Here is a 19227-nt window from a genome sequence, read left to right on the forward strand (position 1 = left end):
ACTGCTTTTCTCTTTCACTGCTTGCCATTTTGCTGTGCTGCTGATCATTGTGTTCTGCTGGGCCTGGGAACATTCTGATAACGCCAATGGTGATGTGCCTGGGCTGGCAGAGGGCCAGGGCATCACTGCCCATTTTGTGCTGCTGTGCTGTACTGGCCAGGCTGGGACTCCAGAGTGAAATTGACTGAAAGGGACTGTGACCTGTGGAGTACACACAGGGAAGTTTTATGTCTGTGCCACTCCAGGTACACCTGTGAAAGGATTGTGGCCCAGGGATAAGTCCCTGCTGCAGCAGGTACATCTTGAAGCATCAGAGGCTGTACGTGAGGTCATGCTGAAGCACCTCAATATGTATGGCCATGGGTAAGCTCACAACAGAGCAGATTTGTCCCTGGACAGACTACAGCTATGGGTAAGGCCATGTTGGAGCACATTTGCTCCTGAAGGAACTGTAGGTATGTGCAGAGAACCATCCCCTCTTCTACCCTCAGCTCTGTCGGCTGAACATGACACCATATGGTCTGGGATATCCCTTGGGTCAGTTGGGATCAGTTGTCCTGGCAGTGTCCCCTCTCAACTCCTTGTGTACCTCCAGCCCACTCACTGATGAGGTGGGGTGAGGGGAGGAAAAGGTCTTGACACTGTGTAAACACTGCTTAGCAGTAATGAAAGATTCCCTGTGTCATTAAAACTGATTTTAGCACATATTCAAAAGATAGCCCATACTAGCTACATGAAGAAATTAATTCTATCCCAGACAAAACCAGCAAGACACTGATATGGTCTTTATAATTAAAATATGTTGAATAATTTTTTGTGTTTAATATTAATTTGTATTAATAATCAAACACAATTCATAGAAATCATGGTATTTGAGGAGCAGAAACTGTTTATATGTAATGTAAATTGTCATTTAGACCAGTGTCACTGTGTAACTACTGTAAATATTTATCACACCATCAACTAACCAGACTTAGGGCTTTAGCCTAAGATGCAAACTATGTGCTTTACCTTTAACTGCAAGCATTGGCTTACAATTAAACCTGAGAGATCATCTGATATTTCTGTTTCACTTGCAGTGAGTTAAATTCTACTTGCCTTTTGAAACAGCCTTTGTACGATTATTATATGCCATTATCACCTGCAATTAAAATTTACATTTTGTAACAATTGATTCGAAAGGCTTTGAGAGTTTTTGAGGGGGTTTTATTTTGTTTGTTTTGGTTGGTTTGCTTGTTTGTTTTTAGAAATCAATAGGATGAAAATATAGGGGTTGCACCTGTGTTCTGCCTAGTTACACCAAACACTATTGTTACCTTTATTAAGAGGCTAAAGCTAACTGCTTTATGATTCCAGTTTCGGATAATGAATACAGTGGTAGGAAAATATAAATTGAGTATACCTTTAAAACACAAAAGCTTTTTTAGCTATGTTTATAGAACACTAAATAACGTGTTTTTCTAATATAATGTTTACAATACTAATTAGACATATGGCAGTTGTAAATGTTGTCATTGTAGCATGCCAGTCTCTTTAAGGGCAACCTGCTTCAATAAAAGTACAAATCTTCCTTCTTTTGAGCTAGGCATGAGAAATCTATAGAAAAGTGGAACCACCACAGCCTAACATATAGTGTTATGACAGAAGAAAATACACTGTGGGAGTAATTATCATTACTGAAATCCACTTTAAAATTCTGGGTATATTATAAATATATAATTATTTTTACTTACTGGTGTCACTGTACTTTACAAAAACCCCAGCAGGATGGAGCAATATGTCTTTCACATTACTTTCCCCTTCAGATGTGCTAACTTGCTCCTCTGAAGCTTCTTGTATCTAATGTAACTCCAGAGCTGCCCAAAAGTCAATGAGAATGTTTATTTCATCATAATCTGTGTCCTACCAGCCTCATTTATAAGAACACCTGCAAGATGGCTAGTCAGCTGCCTTAGGAACAGTTGTTGGTTCGGTGGCTGAACTCCAGCATCCTTGCCAATTGCCTGGGAGTTTCACGCATCACGTTGCTTGGAGCCTCACCTTGAAACCCTCTGCTCCCAGTGACTTGCAACACCAAGGAGTTCCTCAGGGAGAGAGGTCAAACTTAATATTAGCTACAATTTTGGAATTCTTACACAGTTTATTTTTGACAAGGCCATTGTCCAGACAAAGGTGAAGGCAACTTCTCCCAATGACCATACTACTCTCAGAAACTAAATTGTCTTTATCGCTATACTATCACACAGCAATTACCTTTTGCTTCCTTTTCTCTATCCTTATGTTCAGTCTTCTCATATTCCTTGCACTTGATGAATTACAAGCTGTTTGTCTTCATCTCTGCTATAATCTAGTTTTCAGGTGAACTCCTCCACCCTCGTGGAATGTTTCAGGGAAATAAATATGAGGTAAAAATTGTCCTAAAATAGTGAGATATGAAATGCTGAGAATTTATGAAGTATGCACAGAGCTGGTGTGCAGAGGAGGCGCAATGGAAGACAAAAATACAAGAAAAACATATTAGGACTGAAGTCAAGGCTAACCCCTTGACATTGCCAATGAGAGGAAAGGAAATTCATGAGTCACTTCCCTCTAACATTTCTAGGTCCTTGCATGCACAGTACCAATTAGTATTGCTCAGTTAAAGAGTCCTGTGCACGTGCACAGAAAGTGCTTATACCATGGACTAAAACATAGTCAATAGACCAGAAACCCCATCTATCAGCAGAATTTCAAAATTTGCAGTGGTTGCAATAGAAACAAAAGTCTTTCAAAGAATAGCTGACATACTGAGCTTTGTCTTTGGTAGTGGTCACAGCACTGAGTTGTGGTATATTGAATGTTAGAATAAGATGAAAAGAGTGGTTTAAAGCAGCACAAAAGAATTAGGTCCCCTGAAAAGAAAAAAAAGGCTAGACCTTTCAAACTAATAAGGGAATCTGGAACTGGAACATAAAAGGGAGCTGGAACCGAAATAAATTGATTATTTAAGAAGCTTTCAGAAGACAAGACTCCTAGGTTTTTTAAATGGAAGACTCTCTATCACAAATTAAATAATTCAAGTGTGTGCAATACTCCTGCATTCATTAAGATCTCTTTACAGAAATAAATCCCCAAACCCTGTCAAATTTCCCAAGATTACAAATCTTTATTCTGTAAGATGATTCCGAACATGGAAGAAGTGCAGTGATCTTTTTGGTGTACCATTGTTGTTTTATTCATAATTAGAAAAAAAACAAACAGATCAACACAGGAGCTCAAGAGAAACAACAAAGAATTATTTCTATAATTGAGATTTAAGAGAAAATATGATAACAGGATCTGGAACTATCCATATGTAGGTGTTGGGCTGTCCTTTTTTTAATCCATCTTGATTATGGTGCAGTTTAATGTGCAGGCTAAGACAGGAATAAACAAAGGAGGCATAATTTGAAGGTGGCTTAAATATTCAAAAAGCTTAAATGCATCGCCTGTTAAATATTCTAAAGGTCACTGTAATATGTTCATTACATTAAGAACAATTCAAGAAGACAGATGCAATTACTTTATCTGGGTTTTTTTTTTCAGATATGTGATCTTTAATGCTAAGAACCTCTGCTCTATGTCAGATCTAAAAGATGTTGACTTTTGCAGCTCCCTGCAGCTGGACCGCAAGCATCAGTTCCTGCAGAATCTTAAAGTCTCCCTCCAAATACCAAATGGCCAGTGCTGCCTTGAATTCAGTGTTCAGTATTTGATGCCAGAAGATCTGGGAAGGTGCTGCTCAGACTCAGTTTATCAATGTTTTCAGAGAATTTTGGACTGTCTAATTGACTGTTTAATGACTTATGGCATCTTGGTTTAACTCTTTATCTGTGTTTAATATACATGAAATTTACATATAAATATAAACAGTATTTTAAAATACTGTGTGGCAAATTATATTTCACATAACTCCATTTTAATGCCACAAATTACTAAATATAACTGATGTCTGTAATCACTGGAAAAGAGTCGCCTTATTATGATTTTTTTATATCTAATAGTAAATGGTATGGACCAAGCCCCAGGTCAAAGAAGACTTAACATTTGTATTTTGCAGCACTAGCTGGAGAAAGAAAGCTAATATTTTTGCAGCTTATGAAGTCTTTATCACATACATCCATGATCATGTCTGCAAGTGCAAGTCCGATCCATAAGAAACACGTATACCATTGACTATGCAACATTTCTTCAGGTAAGTGAGTGTTTCTAAACTCAGTATTGGACTATAACAACATTAGGTCCATCATTTTAGCTATACTTATAAAAACTCTGATGAGATGAAAGTGGCACTAATCAATGCTATTGCTGAACTAAGGTTAACTACTCTGCAGTGGGAGAAAGGAGAGTGACTTTACAAATTTTTTTGTCAGTGATATTGCAGCTGATGCTACAAGGGCAAGCTTTCAACTGCTTGAAACAGCAGTTTTTCTCAGTATGGGAAAACAGTTTGGGACACAAAAGCTTAGAGTCAAGGGCATCTTTTTACTTGTAAAAGAAGAAAGAGGATTGCCTCTGCAGACTGTGCCTGGGGAGAAGCAGGGAGGCAAAAAAGGGAATTAATGCCTTGTGGTACTCTCCATGCACCTGGGAACCACTCCAGCAGAGCCCAGGTAATGAGAATCCATTAAACTTGTCCACTCTCCCTAAACATATAGAGCAAATGACTGACAGTCCTTACTGGTCGGAAGCTTGTTCTAGTGATCTTTCTAGCATAGAGCAAGAGAAGTAGAATCTAAAATCTTAAAGAACATATTCAGATCTACAGCAGGATGAGATGAAAGCTGTACCTCTTTTGTGAGATTTTTCTCACCTTTTGTGATGCACACTTTTGGCATTTCTTTAGGAAGAACAGGCCCAGAAATCAGTGCGGTGATACACAACTATTTCAGAACTATTTCATCTAGTGTTGCTGATTTTCATGCATCTACTGAGTGCAGATCCAGCAGGCCAGCCTATGACAATATGATTTTTTTTTTTTTTTGCAATTAGTTTATTGTCAGACATTCTTTGAAGAACAGCGAATGAACAGAATACCATGTTAAGTGGCAATTTTGTATGATTTGAGGAAAAGAGTGGCTGCATACTGACATTTTGTGTGTTTAAGCTCTAGTGAAAGCTTGGAAATCACTCCTGGCAAAAGAAGGCCAAATTGCTAATCCATTTTAATTGGACAGATTCCTTATTTTTGTCTTTTAAGGTGCATCCTTGTTCCTTATAGGATCCAAGAACTTATAGGATCAAGCAGTTCAACACTGGCATTCAGTCACTTGGGCCAGTGTAAGGGTTTATACAGTAAATAAAAAATGTGTGTATTAGGTGCCTTCAGAACAAAATTAGCTCCACTGAAGTGGCTTGTGTGAACTTGCCTGCAAACCATGAAAACCAAATCTACTTTTGTAAAATTGTTCCATTTATGAGTGATTTCTGCCACCTTCTAAAGCTGGAAATATATTCTATTTAATCTGTGGCCTAAGTAGTCCAAGAGTTCAAAGTGGATGAATCAGCTGTGGGATTTACCTGAATCACCAAGGTTTTATGTGGTGTTTGAAATCCTACCAGTCTAATTATAACTCAGTTTTATCCCAGCTTGATGTTTTACTTTGGATGTGTGAGAGGGAAGAGGTTGGCTGATTCAAAAGGAAGGACTTCACTGGTAATAGAAGCTGGAAGTGTAATTATTTATTGTATTTCTTTTCTCATCCATCACATTCTGTCAGTAATTTTGTTGAACTGCTGATTAATACATTTAAAAACCAAAATTAAATATGCAGATGGGGTACACCCTTCTTCATGTAGGCATACTAAACTCAGATGCTATAAAGATATTTTGCTGAAACTTTATTTGGAATAGAAAATAATGCTTTTTTAAATAAGTCAACACACTTCGGAGCCAAACAATATCTGTCTGCTCTCCAGCAAACTTAGGTTTCCCATAAATGAGCACAGCATGTGTGCCATGAGCTTTAGAGGGGAGTGAAAGGCACAAATGTAATAAGGGGACTGCAAGGAGAGAGATGACGGCTAGGGTGCTTCTGGTTTCATGTATTTATATGGCCAGTCTCTTCGCGAACGAAGAACCGGGGAAGGTCTTTCCACCTTCCAGCCTGCGCATTGGATTTTTTAGGTGAGACACAGTGTGCGCGGAACTGAGCCCACCCTTTAATCCTGAGGTTCATCTGCCGGGGCCAAGCACGCTTGGACGGTGGCAGCGAGGTCCTCAGGACGTAGATGGATTGCCTTACAGGGCTAACAAGCTCCATCTGCCCGGGGAGGGGCCCCGACCGGGTTTCATGTATGAACATATGAACATATGAAGAATGAATTGCAGATAGAAGTAAGAAATGGCCCTTTAGGCTGAGCTGCCAAATGGTGTTGCACAGATGGTCTCAAGACAGCCTTGCCAGACATTGCTGCTGGGGCACTTGTGAGGATCTGTGGGCAGCTGAGCAGCCATGGCTTGGTGCAGTCTGCAGGCACGTGTCCTGCAGAGGGGAGGCATGAGGCAGAGAGCAGCCCTGCTTCCCGGTTGCTCCTCACGGGTACCCTGGCCCACGGATGACGCACAACATGTTGGAGACTACCACAGGCAGAGAGGGACCCAGCTCTCACCATCCATACCACTGCTGTGAAGTCCCAGAAAAGGGCTGCATGTTTTCAAACACCATGAAATTCCTATGGTTTCCAATCATTAATTTCCATCAAAAAGTATATAAACATAAAAATAGTTTGTTTTTTCTTAAGTGCAGCTTTTCCCATTTCATCATGTCTTCTAATTGTCAGATTCCTGCCCTCAGTTTAGCAACATATTCCCATTTTCAAATTGCTGTCACCAAAAAACCTCTGCAGTGGCAAATTGCGATTTAGTGATACTATCTTACCATTTAACAGTGCTAACTATCCTCAGAGTTTGACATCAAATACCATTTGAGTTGGTCGATTTATTATTATTATATTGATTTCCACCAACTTTTTGAACAAGTCTCTGAGGGTTTGTCAATCACAAAATATACCTTCATGAAAATTACCTAAACTGATGACTTTTGTACAATACCCCGCTGTCAGACATCACCGATTGTATAGTATTTGGCAAGAAAGACTTTGGTAAACAATTATGTAGTGATCTGTGACCTGTTTTCCAGAAAAGTAGGCTCTGAGATGTTAGAGTAATAGTGCAATTCCCAGTCAACAAAACTCAGGTTTGGTAAAGGGGCCAATTTTTTCCTGATCTGCAATGTAAACGTTTATGGTGTTGTCTTGGCCTGAACCTCTGACACAGAGGAAAAATTCTAACTTTTTAAATGAAAACAGAGTTGTGGATGACATCTTTCATTTTAGTAGTATTTGTACAACATCATCTGCATGTCAATTCTTGCTTTTGCAAAATAAATTTTTCTTTCTGTGAGTATGAAAAAAAAAAAAAAGACTGTATTTGTTAACTTAGAAAAGTAGTTTTCCTCCTAACCAACAAAACTGCATTGCTTTACCTAGCACACAAGAAGCAATTAAGAATAGGAAATGACATTTAGGAAATAATTTCAGAGGCAATATGCAGCACAGAATGCATCTTCAACTCCAGGTCGTAAAGGTAATTACTGCTTTGGCCCTTAAAAGCTGGTATTTCCCCTATAGGCACATGCATGTCCAATGTTCACGTGCTCTTCTGTTTTAATGATTAAGAAATCAGACTTATGCTTACGTAAGAAACATAGACAAGAGGAATAAGGTGAGTTGTACAGTGTTTGGCAAGAAAAACTTTGATAAACAAACATGTAGCAGCCTCAGATCTGATTTCCAGACCTGCAATAATGCTGCTTTTTTATCTTCATGTATTCGCAGTTGCATGCTATTAGATTATAAATTATAAACTTGCTGATGAGATTAAAAATTTGAAAGTTTATGAAATTATACTGATGTCTTCACACATTCTCATTTAGTGACGTACATGATACTCTCAATTGATGCATTGTCTCTTGAAGTAAAATGCACGTGGGAGCTCATTCCATATAATTAAGGAAGTGTAATTACACATATTACTAAAAGTATCTTCTGTTGCTCCCACTGAAAATTTTTTAAGAACTCAAACAACTCTTTATCATGCACTTTTGTCTTCTAAGAGGGTTTTTCTTCACTTCAATACTCAAACAGGACCACAACTTAACTGCTAATTAAGGTAAGGATCAAACCTTGGTGGTTAAATGATTCTCAGACTGCTATTAGGAACTAACATCACCCAAAAGAACCCCCTGCAGCAGTTGAATGAAATGGCCAAGGATCATCCCAAAGACAAGAAGTCCTGAAATTCTGCTTGCAGCTTAACCTGGTATCATTGCTAGCATGGGCAGTACTGCAACCCATGACAAAAATACTAAGTTTTCTTCTCAGTTATTCTTGTTTTATATTTGAGTAAGTTTATTCCAGGTTTATACTGAGCTGGTCAGATTGACCTTGCTGACTACTTTAGCCACAGCATGACCTCACCTAGGGCAGGCTGAAATCTAGGACAGTAGCCAAGCAGCCAGTCTGTGCAAAAATAACGCTTTCAAAATTCTCTCCCTGTAGATCTTTTCACTGCATGTTACCTGTGATATTTTATATAATCCTTATCATTGACGGTTATATTATTTTGCATTTCTTAGAATCCGGAAAATGAGAACACATTGACCAAATAATTTTGTTCTTTTTACTTTTGCTTTGCTTTACTTTTAGGCTCACATCAAAATCTTATACTTTAACATAAAAATAATGTGTCAAGATTAGAAATACTGCAGAAGAATGGCTTTACTGAAAATACCAGGGACAAAAATATCCACACAGAAGAGTACTATTAGTTTAATTTAGCAATCTTTATGCTTGGCTTCATCACAAATCAGGTTGGAGGCATATCGTTTGGATAAGATAGACATGCTTATTTCTGTGATTATATATAATGTATATGTTGAACCAAGATGAATTGAAAACATCTTACTTCTGCACAATTAGCACTTGCATGTGTTTAAAGAAGAAAAAACTTTTAAAATGAAAATTTGTTAATAAAGCAGGTGAAAAATTAAACTATATTAAATGTAACTCTTGACAATTTCCATTTATTTAAATTTGGTTCAGCTTTATTGCTTAGTAATCTGAAAAAAAATATTGAGATGAATGAGAAAATTGTCCACTCTGATATCCACATTCATGTATTGTACATGTGGAGTATCAATTAGATCTGACTCCAGGAAATAATCCACTGAAAGTCTGGTTTGACTGTCACAGGGACAAAAAAAAAACCACACACACACACAAACGTCTTATGTCTATTTATATATAGAAAACATGGCCATTGCAAGACACCATCGTGATTTTTGCAGAAGAACGGTAGAAGAGTTCATCTGCAGAGGTTATTCTCCCAATCAGATGAACTCTAATCCTATTTTAATCTCAGTGGGCTATATTAAACAAAAGCAGAAGGTCTGGATGTTAGAACAGATTAGCCTTGACCTCACTGAGATCAGACTTAATAAGTAATCAGGTGTACATAAATTGCCATCAGCCAGGGCTTCTAATGATGCATTGTGGGTAGCAATGTAAGGACAAAGTAAAACTTCCTTGTACTACAGAGCAAGTGAGAAAACATAGCAACCACTGCACTGCTAAATTGTGCAGAAGAGCATACAGTCCACAATAAGCTTCCCTCTCCCTATCACGTATCTTCTTGTTCTTTAAGGAAGGAAAATAACTTTCTGTAGGTATTAAGAAAGGGTGACAGCTGCAAAGGACTAAGTGTTTAGAGTGAGCAAAAACTCTATAATACCATCAGTAAAAGAAATACACTACATAAGGGATAATACTTTTACAAAACTCAGTAGACTGACCATCATGCTCAGCAGAAACTCTCTCAAGCAGCCCCTCATCTTCTGGTTATCATTTATATTTTTTTTTGCTGCAAAACTTGTTACATATGACTGTGGATAAACTCCAGTTTATCCACAACTCTGCTGTATCACCTAATTTTGCATGTGCTTATTAAAAGTTCACTCACAGAAGCTCTATGAGATTTCTTCGGAGAAACTGGAAAATTCAGGTGCTCTGCTAAATAAAGCTAGCATGTTTTCATTTCATTTGCAGTTTGTACAACTGTTCTTTATTTTGCCCCATTTGCAAACCAAGTTTTCAACTATTCTCTTATTCAATATTGTATTATTAAGGTTTTGTTACACAGTGGTCATATTATAGTAAACACATTTTCCAAGGACTGGTTCAAAACCTTATCCATGTAGAGCAAAGAATTGAATTGGTCTCTCCACCAAATCTGTCCTCTATAGACAGTGCAGTTGACATAACACAGTATCACATATGCCGGCTAATTCAACAGAAATGGGATTCATGTGTTCCTTCTGGTCCAGCTCAGCTTTTCTCTGCCAGATGATCTGCTACTGTGCAAATGTGACTTTAATAATAATATAACCACAGCCTAGTGGCTGGATTTGCATTTTCCTTTTATTTCAAATACAGGTACTATTGATACCACTTTCTAGTATCTAGTGTCTTGCATAGTATCAACCTCAAAAAGCATGTTTTGTAAATAAATAATAAATACCTTCAAAATTATATTTATTACTCTATATTGAGCTCTAATCTTAGTACTTGGGCTATAGTTTCCATTTCCATGTTCTTATTTGCATGCTCTATTTCAATGTTTAACACCATCATCTTTTTAAAATGTTCATTTTGTTTTGGAACATATGTGAAATCACCTTAATCTTTACTTCAGCCTTGTAGAGGGATGTCCTGTGTCTTTTTCATGTTGTTATTTTCGTTCTCTACTGGTGACTACAAAATTTAATTGCATTTGAAAATTCAAACTTACTTCAAATTCTGGCAATCCTAACTTTGTTACTGACCAAACTAGTATACATTACATGTCTGACAGATTTCTTCTCCTCTCTTTCCTCCTTTTCCTCCTCTTCCTCCTCTTCTTCTCTTCCTTTTCCATTTCATTTCATGTTTTCTGTTACTCTTACAGACTTTTCCATATGTTTATCTTTTCAATAAGGTCCTGTCCCTTTCCTAGAAGCTTAGGCATAAAAAAATGTCAGGCCTACTATGTGTTCAAGTGCTGCTGATTTCACTAATGAGTCTTCCACTTATTTTAATGAAGATGTCTTTGCACACACAAATTTATTAGCCCATTTACAGTGTTAGCAGCTTTGAGAGAGGTATTACTGCTGAAAAAGCAACACAGAGACAGACAGAGAAGGTTTACTAGACCGACTGGAAAAATAAAATAACTTTGATATCTGTGAACCAGTGTATGGTTTGTTCCATCAGTCTACTACATTAAAAGAATTTTCTCATCTTCATATCTCTGCAGACACTCACCCAAGACAGACAGTATATTTTCATCCTATCTACCTGTCTGCTCATATGCTTGTCTGACCTCTTTTTCAAGGAGCTGCAACAGTACTGCCTTGCAATTTTATGTCGGAGATGGTCTGCTCAACTAACATCTGTCCCAGCCTCCGCATGTCTTCTCTGGTGTTCTGGGGCATAAGCTACAGCTTGCAACTGCAATTCAAAGATCTGGTTCTTCTCTGACCCTTTCAGAAGCTCAAATTTCTTATTGTTCCAGATGGCCTCTTCAATATGGTATTTCATCACTGACAGCTGGGGTTTTTCACATCGAGCTGTGCCGTGGGTACTCAGCTTTGTGCCTACCTGGAGAGGTGTTGCCTCTTCAGGTGTGAGGAGCACAAGCCCCTTGCTCTGCATTAACTCTGTTGAGAACAGGTCTGCTGATTGTAAGTTTATCAGCAGGGCAATGAGCAGGGTGACTTTGCAAGTTAGGATCCACTGAGTCAATGACTGCAGAGGAAGAGAAAAGGCATCACACAGAGAAATGTTTCTCTCTTCCTTCCAGGGAATTTAAAATATGTAAAATGACCAATAAAACTCCTACTCGTGGCTGGATTCTTATTGCTCCCTGTGAGTTAGGTCCTTAATGGGTTTTCATATTGTTGTGATGATTGTTAGTAGCCAAAAAAACCCTCTAAAAAACCTGGGAATTCAAGACACAAAGAAAGGTGTGAGACAGAGGTAACTTAAAACTTTATTTTTAATAGGGCTCTGGTCCATGCTAGGATATTTCTATTACTGCTGTTGTTGGATCTTTATTTCTAGGCTATAAAGACATAAGAAGAAAGCTGCATTTTCACAGTTATGAAATATGAATAGACTGCTTTGCAATCCACATCTGCTGCTCAGATGGCTTCTGATCAGTGGCTGGATAGTCCATCTGCAACAAGGCACATGCAGCAGAGACTCTCTACTCAATCTCTTATTTTTAAATAGCACTGTAAATAAACACTGAAATCTGGTTTCTTGCCATCTTGATTCAGAAAATGGTAAAAGAGTTACTGCAGGTTAAACCAGGCATTCAGGTACAGAATGGGGTCAGAACAAAAGCTCTTAATTAGCCAAAGCAGTGGCAATCACAGAGGTTTTGTGTTGGAAACTTCTAATTAGTATCTGGAATATTTGGGGGTAATTTTTTTTTATCACACAGGTATCACAAAAAGTGTATACACACACACACATAATGAGAAAGAACTTTTCTCCTGCAGATTATCTTCAGAAAACAAAACTGATTTCCTAAATCAAGCTAGCACAAGTAGCTGAGTTATGGTAATTATCCATATTGGTACTCTTAATCCACTGCAGAGTGAAGGAAAAAATGCTTTCCACAGGGATAGCATGCTTTACAGTGCATTTTCTTCTAATAAACAGCATGTTGTTATTGCAGTTCAGTGTGTGCACAGGAATTTCTTTAGCTACTCTTCTTCACTCAAAGATAAAACTGTTCCCACTAGCATCTCTGGGAGAGACATCTTCCCCTTCTCCTCCAAATATTAAGCAGAAGTCTCAGGAGAGGTCTCCCATTTCTCTGTCCATCTGTTCATAGCTTCTTAAAGCAACTGGAAAAAATGTCTGTTCCCACTACGAGCCATGAGGTATCAGCAACTATTCTGTGCACAGGGAAGCAGTCACTGAAATGGTCCTCACACTGTAGGTGCTCTTTTATGGTTACCCTCCTGTGTCTGCAAGCCATCAGACAAGTTTTGTTTCATTTGTGAATTCAGGAAGCTCTGTGGGCAGCTATACCAAAATAGTTCTTTTGAAGATTGCTTAACATAGAAGCTGTGGGTCACCACTCCTGCATACCAGAGGGGCTCATACATTGCCTGCCAGAGTGGAAATTATGTAAATATGTAAATATGGGATTGAGGATCTGTAAGTATGTATGTCTATTTTCTAGTCTTTCTTGTTTGCAAAAGGGGTCTACGGACTGCACAAACTGCAGGCTGACCTGCAGTAGCAATGTTTTCAAAGTCTTGACTGATGAGATCCTTTGCCTAAAAGCTGTTTTGCTCAAGCTTGCCACAGCATCTAGGATTTGGCTCTTCTAAGACATTTTTTAAAGTTGTAGAGAAGACTGTCACATTATTTTCTGTGTCTTTTACAAGGGAGCCTGTCAGTGCTCTCCTGTGTGGAGCCTGTCCCTGGATGAACTGCGCTGAAGAAAGGCACTCTCTCCTTCATCAGGAAGAGGAGCCTTATGTAACTCCTCCTCACTGATTGCACAGATGCATTCAAAAAGCCCTGTATAATTCATTCATCCTCTCATGTGCATAACTCTGATAGCACTGACATGACATGGCATTTTTGCAAGTGATGTGGGAGCTACTGTGGGTTAATTGTCCAGGTGGTCAGGCTGGATTTTGAGCTGCCAGCAACCTTCACCTGGTTGCAGATCAGCACAGCAAGCAGTGGTGGGAACTAGCTGTGCTCTTTAAGGTCCTACTTTGCTGCTTCATTGCTCTTTTTGCTGCTGTTAGCTGAATGTTAACCATTTAGAAAGATGTCCTCTGCATGTGTTTGAATCTCTTTTTAAGCAACCCAGTTCTGGTGTTTCAGTGTTTATCTCCCCCAGTGCCCCGCCACTTCCTGCCATTCTTCTTGGAGGTCCTGGGGTTCCCAGGAGAATCATGGAGCAGGCAGGGTATGCTGGAGGAAGGGCAGGGCAGATGCCATGCCACAAATGCCAGCTGTGCCACTAATGTGGCACTGTACTGTGGTACACCTGTACCAGCTCTGCCATGGAGTACTTTTGTGGGTACAGGCTTCAGTCTGTTTTCCCATCTTTTAGCCCAATATGATTTAACATCAGTAGCTCACTAATACCACTAGTGATGGTGTATGCAGAGATGCTTTTGCAGTTTATCTGGATGTGGATTTACTGAATGTTTTGCAGACCACTCGCAGCAGAGTTATTCTACCACATGGCTTCTGTGTACTCCCTGAATGCATCTTGCTTAGTTGTACCTTACTGCTTTACCTGTGACACAGATAATTCTGTGAACAGCAGTCATGCCTTGGATTTGCAGGGCGGACATACCTCTACTGTGAGAGGCATTAGAGTTGTTAGCACTTCCATGCACATGCACATGAAATAACATTAAATTTTATATGATCCTCTTAGGATAAAGAGACCTTAAAAGAAAGAAATTTATTTCATGGTATTTACCATCACTGTAATGATTCTGCTCACTCTCACAACTGGATTCTCAGAGGATAAAAAACTTTTATTTTTTAAATGGTGATTTATCTGTCTTACACACATGCACACACACACGGACACACACACTCAGAGGCACACACAAAAAAAGAGAAAGTACTTTGTTTTTTCTAACAAATATCCTGTTCTTATATATGTGTAAGTCTTTTTCTTAAACATTTTTTCAGTTGGTTAATAGTCTGATATATAGTATGTTCAATAATTTACGACTGAGCTAAAAATGGGGTTGGTCTACTTTCTTGGAATACCCTCAGGGAATATGGAGAAGGGAACTGGAGAAGCAATTATTTCATACTGCAGCTGTACATTTAACTGCTTTCTTCCTCACTCAAGTGGCATCTGCATTCTCACAGCTGAGGTAATAGAGGAAGCTGGGACTCTTAAGTGCATCTGTGAGTCGTGGGAGGTGATTAGCACAGCAGCCAGGAGCATACCTCCTTTGTGCCAGGCAGTCCTTTGTGTGTTGACTATTTCTGATGGAAGTGCCCAGTCTTCAACACACATATGTTTACTAAGGTCTTGATTAAAAAGTTAATTAATTAATCAAGAGATGAAGGCCTTCATACATCTGAATGTATACAGGCTGCTATATGATTTGTCTTGTTTCTGAAGCCCATCTGTACAGGCTGAAGATAGCACAAGCATTATCACAAGAGGCTACTTCCAGCTAATCAGTTCTCACTTGCTAATGTGAACTTACACTTCACATCTCATCTGGGGAACCAATAATTAACTTACTTCGTTTTTGTCTCCTTGTCTTTTCCTCTGATTTATGGGCTGGGTCAGTGGAGACCATAGAGTCAAACACCTCTAGCAGCACAAAGTTGCAAGATGCAAGATGCAAAAGATAAAGAAGATCAAGAAGACTGGCTCTAACCTTGTGTACCTTGACCGTGAAAGAGCATCCTACTTTCTTGACAGGGCCTGAGCTGGCATTTCAGCTACTCACCTCTGAAAGCCAGGACAAGAGAAAATGAAACTCTGCTCTCTAACACAGCCACATAAATTTTCAGGAGGACACTTAATCAGTAGGTAAGTCATTTACTGAAAACAAAATTGCAGGGCTTTGGAGCCCATGACTGATTACACTGAGGTTCTGATTCCTGTGGGACCTGTATATTCAGTGCAGAACAAACTCATGTCATTGACATTTAAAGAATAATGTCAGACCAGCTCAACTCTCTTCAGACCTCTACAGCCAAAAGCACACATATATACAACATTTTTATAAGGCAGGCAGCCTTGCACTATGCAGGAAATGTGAAGAACAGATGCAGTGCAGAGGGATGACTTTTGGCAGTGTGATCACTGTCCACAGTTTCAAGGTAACAATCCAAAATACACAAAGAGCTTAGGTTATCATAAGGTTAAAGAATCAAATGGCTAAAGAAATGCAGAAAAATGTAGATGTATTTTTCTTTTAGTATATTTTTTTTCCCCAGATGACCCAAACTCCTTGTAGAAATGCAAGTAGGTAAAATATTTGCAGGTGGAGTGTTGATATTTATCGCCTGTGCCTCTTCAGAGTTTGCCAGCAAAGTACTGGCAGAAAAAGCATTTTGCAGTGTTAAGCAGCTGCACTCAGAAGCCCTAGTTCTTTTCTACCAGTGGAAAGCATGATGCTTTAGATTTTGCAAATTACTTTTTAATGATCATTGTTAATAAGTAATACTACAAAGACATGATTGTAGATGACATACACTGCATCTAAGCTCTTAAACTATTATGAATGCTACAGAGACTCCATCTCCTGTATCTTATTCAGCACCTTAGGTTTGCCTGATGAGGCATCATTCTCTTTTGTCTCAGTCTTGTCTTACTCTTTGAAGCTTCAGAAACTCTACAAAGTACACCTGCTGCTCACCAATGGCAAAAAATGCAAGAAAGTTATTAATAGCATCTAGTGAGATTATTAATCATGCCAGTTTGCCAGACAGGCAACTGAAAAGTCTGCCAAGACAGTCCAAAGTAAGTTCCCTCATGGTATAGGAAGAAAACAACCAGAGCATGAAAGACCAAAGGTTCATCAATCCAAGCAGCTGAAGGGTACTGCCCAAGTAAGAGTTAGCTCACAGCAGTGTTTCCCCAGTATGCTCTCCCAGACTGCAATGTTTTTATGATCAAGGACTTAATCAGAGGGGTTTTTTTTTCCCCTTCCCTTCTAAGGACCTTGCTGATTTTGTTTTCTATTAACTTCTGCATTCTTCCCCTAAGCCCATTAAAATTACCCTGTGTCTATGAGCTCCGCAGCTTTATTCATAAGACAGGTAAAAAATTGTGTTAAGTGAGCTTTCAGTTTTATGTCTCCTGTTTCACAGCTTCTTTTGACAGAAGAGAAGTAGATACCTGCTTTTCATATCACCCACAACGATGCAGAGCCTGTCAATGTCCCCGCTCATCTCTTTTTCAAGTTGAAGCACAGGATATTGCTCTTCAACAACCTAGCGGAGGGAAAGTTTCTCCATGCAATGAGAGGATAAAATTGAAAATGCTAGACAAAGTTGTCTTCAGTATTTCCCCAGTCTTCTTTCAAAAGGACAAACTCCAGAAGGCAGTTTCTTTCCTGTAAAGCTTCAGCTAAACAGAGCCAGATGGGATTGCACTTCCTGAGGTGTTAACAAGGACATGGCCTGTCCTCTCCAACAGTACAGACCTCACTGCTTTCCAACGGCAACAGTTCAGTCTGTGCTATTGATCTGAAAGTGTCAGTTACCATACAGGGACAAGCCCTTTTATCTCAGGGATATAAATAACAATCTGAGCATATGGAGAAGAGAATGCTCTTGGTCTAGAACCAGCTTCATATTTACAAGCTTAGTCTTTAACATCTGGTCCAGCTCACAGAGATCTGGCGTGTGTCCTGGTACTGAGATACTGCTCCTCCTTGTGTTCTTCTTCAGTCTTCTGGTTCTTAGCTGTTGTAGATTTCAGCATTGACCTTGTACTCTTTACTCAAGGTGACGGCCAGTCTCATGCAGTTGATGTAGCAGTTAGAAAACATGCGCTTCAGTTACCTTACAGTACTATGTTACCTTGACTAAAGGCAGAACAATTCTTCCCCTAGGCCCAACTGAACCCACTGATGTGGTAATTTAAAAGTGCTTATTTGGCAAATAACTTATATACTATGAGCCAGGAGACAAATCAGGCTGCTAACAAAATTTACCATCAGCATTCAGTTATATTGCACCTTGCAAGAAGGCATAAACTGTGGCCTTCTGAAAGTCTACAGCTAAACCAGTAAATTTTAAGGCACAAAATCCATACTGCATTTCTGAGAAACTCTAGTAATAAAGTACTTTGTTGTTCATAAGAAAATTTATTTGTAACATAGATTTGACCACACATTCACTGTTTTCTCTTTCTTTGTGTGTAGATTTATATGTTGCATGCTTCTAACATTATTTCTTAGATCAAATGGTAACTTTTAGAGAGAGAGGCAGTATTGCTGTTGGTGTGCTATTTTGGTTTGACACATTTGCACAGTAATGTGTGCGTTTATTACACACACAGTATTCACACTCCAGTTCCTACTGAACAACCCATTTCTCGACATACTATGACAGCTTACATTCCCAAGGAGATATGAGGAATCCAGAATGATGAAATTGTGAGAAATAGATAAGGAAGGAGAAAGTATAAGTATGTTTTACACATCTTTAGAGCTTAAGATTTTGATTATATTAGCAAGAAATTCCAATTGTGTCAAGAGAAGTACAGGTTTAAAAAAAAAAATCTTTGCATGGTTTGAGCTGGATCTGGTAATTCTCCATCTGACTCTCTCAGAGTTTAGGAAACTTTTGGTCATATTTCTGTTCTTAGGTCTGAAAGTTAAGGATTTAAACTTAAAGTGTGGATTTGTATAATTTGTTATTATGTGTCCCACAAGATACTTCATTTAATCCTTTAACAATAGAGATAGGAGACAGTATATGCCTCTGCCAGGCATCATTTTAAATGCTGCACCATTTCTGCATGCATACGTCTGCCTAGGTGTGTCTGTCTCCTTCAGTGGCAGAATAGTAGCATATACAGCCCTTGGCATGTTAAAAGGCCTGTTTCCTCACACAGGAAGAGCCACCATACCCTCCTGGCTGCTTTGGGGTAGAGCATGGGGATGATAGTTCTGAAAGCTGGAAATCCCTTCGGCACTGGCAATTTTCTAGCAGTACTAAGGACTCAGAGATGCTGGGGGATCAGGAGTTGGACATGAGCCAGTAACATGCACTTGCAGCCCAGAAAGCCAAACATATCCTGAGCATCAAAAGTAGCATGGACAGCAGGAGGAGGGGAGATGATTCTCCATCTCTACTCTGTTCTGGTGAGACCCTTCCTGAAGTGCTACATCCAGTTCTGGAGTCCCCAGCACAGGAAAGACCTCTTAGAGTGAGTCGAGGGGAGGGTCACCAAGATGATATGAGGGTTGGAGCACCTCATCTATAAGGAAAGGATGAGAAAATTTGGCTTGTTCAGCCTGGAGAAGAGAAGGCTTCAGGATGACCTAGTTGCAGCCTTCTAGTACCTAAAGGGAACCTACAAGAAAGTTGCAGAGAGACTATTTAGAGGAGCATAATGATAAGACAAAAGAGAATGGC

This window comes from Empidonax traillii, unplaced genomic scaffold (genome assembly GCF_003031625.1).
Source record: "Empidonax traillii isolate 1590-97213 ecotype Southwest subspecies unplaced genomic scaffold, ASM303162v1 scaffold97:size1219025, whole genome shotgun sequence".
Classification (NCBI taxonomy): domain Eukaryota; kingdom Metazoa; phylum Chordata; class Aves; order Passeriformes; family Tyrannidae; genus Empidonax; species Empidonax traillii.